Source organism: Phodopus roborovskii, unplaced genomic scaffold (assembly GCF_943737965.1).
Source record: "Phodopus roborovskii unplaced genomic scaffold, PHOROB, whole genome shotgun sequence".
Classification (NCBI taxonomy): domain Eukaryota; kingdom Metazoa; phylum Chordata; class Mammalia; order Rodentia; family Cricetidae; genus Phodopus; species Phodopus roborovskii.
Window position 1 is genome coordinate 30,434,566 of NW_026126407.1, and position 6,000 is coordinate 30,440,565.

Genomic DNA, 6,000 nt, shown 5'->3' on the forward strand with positions numbered 1-6,000 from the left:
AACTCAAGCTGTTTCTGTTCTTCCCATTTCATGCCTAAGCTTCCTTACTGAGGAAGTGGAAATAGAGACAATTTAGGAAGTTATCTAACCATTTCCTGTCCTCCAGCTCTGCTCCCTTGAAGTCTAACTCTGTTAATAGATCCCAAAACTGAGCAGTCTGCCTCTGCCAGAGTAATCCATTTCAGTCTTAATGCAGACTGGTTTGAAATCCTATTATCTCACCAGTGGAAAAAGGCCTTTAAAGGTAACTAATCCAACAGCCCTGCAGAAGCCCGATTCCTTGCACACTCTCCTTGACCTAACCTCACCTAAGTAGCTCACAATTCCAAGTACTCACAATCCTTTACCAGCTATCTGATGTAGCCTCAGGAAGGAACAAATCTACCCCTTGAAAGAGTGAAGTAGAGGTGACACTTCCTATGTCCCATCAGGATAAGGGAGGGATCTTTCTCATCAGGACACAGGAGGTGCCCTGACTTCAGACGTGTCAGCAATTCCCAGTTCCTGCACAGCAACGGCAAGGCACTAAGTGAGAAAGGAGGAAGGAGCCTTACCTTTCTTTGCTTCTTTCAGTTGCTCCCCTGGATATCATCAAGCCGCCCCCCTTCCCCTCCCACTTAACACTCCATTTTCAAAACTGAGAATCAGATCCACCAAAGCACAGCTTCTCTCCGCTTATCCAGGTCCAAAGTCCATGGCCGGGTGGACCCTGATGGGGAGGAGTCTGGGGGGGAAGGGGTGTGTCCTGGCCCCTCCCCCCCCACTGCTGACTTCAGTGTCCCTCCCAGGCGCCTATTACATTCCTTCATCCAGCTGGCTTCTAAAACTCAGAGGCTCATGGTAGGCAGACTCCAGGTATTATGCCATCTCTTGCTCAAGCAAGAGGAATCATCCACTAGTCCACTTGTGTTCTGCTGGCGCTCAGAAGAAACAGGCTTTAACATCGACATGGCCCAGGAGGCTGATTTCTGGGTGAACCTGTGGAACATTTAAACATTATGACACTCTCTAATCTAATATATGCCCACACGGATTTCCAAGACCTCCATTTTTACCAGAGCCCTTTACAGTGTTCAACCAACAAACTCTTAACTACTCCACACTATTTGTATAAAAAGTACATACTTCAAGCACAAACTGTATCTATCCCCCATCATTTTGAGCATACATGTATGTGTGTGTACTTGTATCATACCTATTCTCAGTACAGAAATGTAACCAAAAGTACTGTCAGTGTGGGAAGAGTGTCTTCTGAAAAATACAGAAAATAAGATCCCACTCTAAAACACCACTTACTAATCCTATCTCTCAAGCTTCTCCGGGTGTTCAGTGTTTTAATCTCAACCCCCTCTCAATTAGATTAAATCCTACCCAGACTTAGATGCTGACACCTTCCACAGGAATCCCCTGCAACCCTCACTTCCCCCACCGTTCTCAAAACTAAGCCACCGATGTAATTCCCAATTTCTATCAAACTCCTTCTGCAGACCACTCCCGAGAGCACTCTCCTGGAATATCTGAGGCCTGAATTCTGCTTGTAATAACCCCAATTTCTCAGTTCGGGAGCCTTCCTGGGTGCCCCTTCCCTCTGAGTTTTACACAGACACACACACACACGCACACACACGCACACACACGCACACACACAGACACACACGCACATGCACGTACCCCTCTTCCTGCAGGGGCGTGGCGGACACAGGACACCCCCCGCCAAGTACTTAACTCCTCCTACCCTTCCCTTCCGAACCCCGTGCTCAGCGCTCAGCGTTCTCACGGCAGTGACACCGAGACCCTCCCCGTGCTCCGAACCCTCGCTTCCGCCGCGCGGAAGCCTCAGTCCCCACAGCACCGGCTTCTTACCTGCACCCCGCCCATCCGATCCCGGCTGGGAGCCTCGGCCCTCCCGGCTCCACGTCCAGGCCGGGGCCGGTCCCAGCCGCCAGCAGGCCCCACCCCCTCGACCCCCTGCGGCCCGGCCCTCCCCTCGCGCTCCTGTCCCCCTCCCTCCAGGCACCGCAGCCACTTCCGCCCGTCCCCCGGAAGTAGGTCCGGGCAACCGCTGGCTCTTCACATCCCGCCCATTCGCCTGGCCCTTGCCCGCCCATCACCATCACCACCATCACCACCACCACCACCACCACGGGGCTACGGGAAGTGAGTGGGTCTGCACGCTTGAGCCAGTTCTACAGTGATCGCGAGGTGGAGGACGAGGCGTTGCAGAGGCCCCAATGAAGACGTCGCGGGGGGCTCAGGGCGGGAGCCGCACGCCGGGGGGGGCGGGGCTGAGGCCTAGAGCGGGAGCGTGCGTCACTCTGAGCGGCGCGGGAAGTAGCGCGCATGCGCCCCCGGCCTCCTGCCGGTCGCGCAAGTTGACGCTCCTACTGCCAGAGGGGGCGGAACTTGGGCGGGAAGTGGAGGCGGAACCTCCGCGGGCTGCCCCGCCTCTATCCCACCGCCGAAGGTTGCCTAGCAACGGCCTGGTTAACGTGGCTTTTGAGGCCAGGGTCCCTTTTAAGTCTTTTAGGCACTCTTTATGTTAAGAGCCAGTAGTCGGCAAGGCCCGTCATAGCAAACCTGTTACTTAGCTGAGTTTCCTGAGTAATGGTGCCAGAAGAAGTTTTACTTCACTCATCGCTATTTTCCACTGCATCGCTGAATGAGGTAGGACCTTCCTAAAAGGATGGAGAGCGCCCCGTTACTAAACACGCACTGTGCTTAGCTCTTTATAACTAGTAACTGAATATCCACAGGTCAGAACCCCAGATATGGCCTCCTAGGAAGACTGAAGTGTAGCAGAGGCTGCAGAGATGTTAAGTTAGAGCCTACTCGAATCTTACAGTTGGGGTAACTGACCAAATCCGTGACACCTGGTCACATGGGCTTGCCTCTATCAAGTGCCACCTGTTTTAAAAGAACCTACTCGAGCCTGGAGAGAGGGCCCAACGGTTAAGAATATGTGCTGCTCTTAGAGAGGACCTGAATTCAGTTATCGGCACCCACATAGTGCCTTAAATATCTGTGACTCCAGTTTCAGGGAATTGAGTGCACTTCTATGCATTCAGATAAAACATTCACATACAAAGTAAAAAAAAAAAAAATTTTTTTTTTTCTTTTTTGCGTTTTCGAGACATGGTTTCTCTGTGACTTTGGAGCTAGCTTTTGTAGACCAGGCTGGCCTCGAACTCACAGAGATCTGCCTGCCTCTGCCTCCCTAGTGCTGGAATTAAAGGCGTGCACCACCACTGCCTGGCCTGTAAAAACCTTTTTAAATAAACGAGTCTTTGAAGCACCAGATTTAAAGGTTCCAAACTGTACTGTTTATTTTCCTGGATACAAAATACCTTTTAAATCTAAGGATTCTAGTTTTTAATATATTCCAGTTCTGCCAGCAATCAACTGTGATACTTGGAAAAGTTGCTACATACCTACAATAAGAATAATGAAAACCCTTCATCTTATTCAATTAGTGTGAGCATTAAATTAATGCCTGATAAGTGCTTAGAACTTCCCAGTCTGTGTACTAAAGGCTCAGAATGTTTGTTAACTGTTATTATGGTTCTGTGCAGCAATATTTTGTTGTTTTGATGGAGGGTCTCTCTGTGTAGTCCTGGCTCTTCTGGAACTCACTGTGTAAAACAGGCTGTCCTCCTGCCTCTGCCTCCTGAATACTGGAATTAAAGACGAGTGCCACCATACCTGGCCTCTGTGCAATAATATGACTACTTTTAGAATATCTTTAATTTATTCTTGGATAATTTGATACATGTATACAGTGTATCTTGATCATGCCTCCTATGCTTTCTGGACACTCTCCAGCATGTCCTCCTCCCAATTCCATTGTCTGTCTGTCTGTCTGTCTGGTTGTAACTCACTGAGTCCAGCAGTGCTGCAGTGTTTGCTGATCTTGTTGGCTTGCTCTTGAGCAGGTGACTACAACTGAGTGCACTCAACTTTAATCAGAAAGTGGTTCATTACCCCCATAATGTCATGTTGAAACAGTGAGCATAATTATCAGTCTGTGTTTCAGAAGGAAACAGTCCTAAAAATGACATGTTTTTACTTCACATTTACAGTCTCATTCTTCCTGGTTATTCTGTCTTCCTGAGAATCCCTTTTCTACTACCTCTCTGCATATGTAATCATTAGTCATTGTACCATCTTCTAAAACCAATGCCCTTTAGCAATTCCAGGTGGTAAAGATAGAATTTTCTAGAATATTAAAGACTAACTTTTCCTCTCTTTCTTTTTCATGTTCTATGTATCTTTTTTAAATGTTAATTTAGCTAGCATTAGCACTTCTGATGTAAGACAACAGAGAATGTGACAAACCCAGATATCACAAGAGCTAAGGTGTAAAGCTAGAGACTTTATAGATGCTATGAAAAATCTGAGTAAAATCAGAATATTAAGCAACAACTTGGGAATTTCACTTCCTTGATAGGATTAAGGTCATGTAAGTGCACTTAGAAAGTGAAGCACTTTCTTTTCTCATTTCACCATGAAGGGTTTTTGTTGTTGTTTTACTTTTTTTTTTTTTTTTTTTACTTTTTCATATCCCAACTTATTTAATCCTTGAATTGCGATTTCAACTAATTATACTTTGGTGCTGTCATCTTTTTATGTAGGCTCGAGAGATTGGGTTTCCCCTTCACCAAACTAAGATACAGAGACCTATTCTTTGCCTTGCCAGAGGTATTCATAAGGAACAGAGGAGACCATGAGTGTGGAGACCCTTTTAAAACTGGAGCTTATCAATATATATGCTACTTGGGAGTTCACAGACAGTAATCAAAAATGCCATGGTGTTGTGTATACTGAGCTTTCAGGGAAAGCACTTACAGAGCACTTCCCACTTGCAAATGGAAAGAGACTTGAGCATCTGCTCCCTATTGTCTGACCTGGCCTCTTTTCTTGAACTTCTTAAAATACAACTGATATAATAGAGAAAGCCAAGTTTTGGGGGGCTGTTTGTTTGTTTTTGTTTTTTGAAACAGGGTTTCTTTGTGTAGCCTTGGCTGTCCTGGAACTCACTGTATACACCAGGCTGGCCTCAAACTCACAGAGATCTGCCTCCAAGTGCTGGGACTAAAGGCATGAACCACCACCACCTGGCACCAAGTAGTTCTTAAATGTATCTCTTTACCCATATAAGTTCTGGCCTTTCTCATGTCTGAGTGTGAATTTGCATTTTTCATTTCTGTGTTTCCTTAGACTGACCCAAATAGGAGTTGTGCTAGTAATAGTAATACACCATGAATAATTGAAGCCTTGAGTCAAGAGACTTTTCCACTACTGTGTTTCTACTTGTGTCAGAGAAGTATATAAAGGGAGAAAGTAAGAGAGGGCACCGATCAAGTAGCACCATCAGAAACAGACACATGCTTTGCCTTTGGGACATTTTAGGTCACATGAATGAGGGGCAACTTATTCTCAGAAATTGACAAATTAAAAAAGAAATGAAAAAAGTGCTAATGTGAAGAAGTGTATAGAGGGGTATAAAATTAGACTATCCCTTGGGACAAGGTTCATCACCAACCAAGTCTTGAAGGAAAGAACCTCAGGTTTGAGAGAAATACACCCTTCAAGCACAACCAAACTCAGGTGGGTGTAGTTGTGCTTAAGTTCTAAGCTGGTTCTAATCTTTAAATTCAAGAGCTTGGTTCTGATCCTGATTCCAGTGACAGTGCATCATATACCCTGATCAAATAAATCATTCCCCTCTGCCTCTCTAAAACATCTGAAATGTAGGGAAAACAATGTCAACTAATTTACAACCATGTAATTCCTTCATCTATTTTGAATTATTTTTTAAAACCAGAATAACCATTTCTACTTGTTGAAAGTATTTAAGTGGCTATTGTTTTAAGTAATAATGTTTATTAAACATATAGAGAAATACGTGTGCTAATCTTCCCCAGGACAATCTCTGATCTTTGCAGATGTGTAATACCTTCTTTTCTGTCTTTACTCCTAGTCAAATATGCTGTTAACCATATC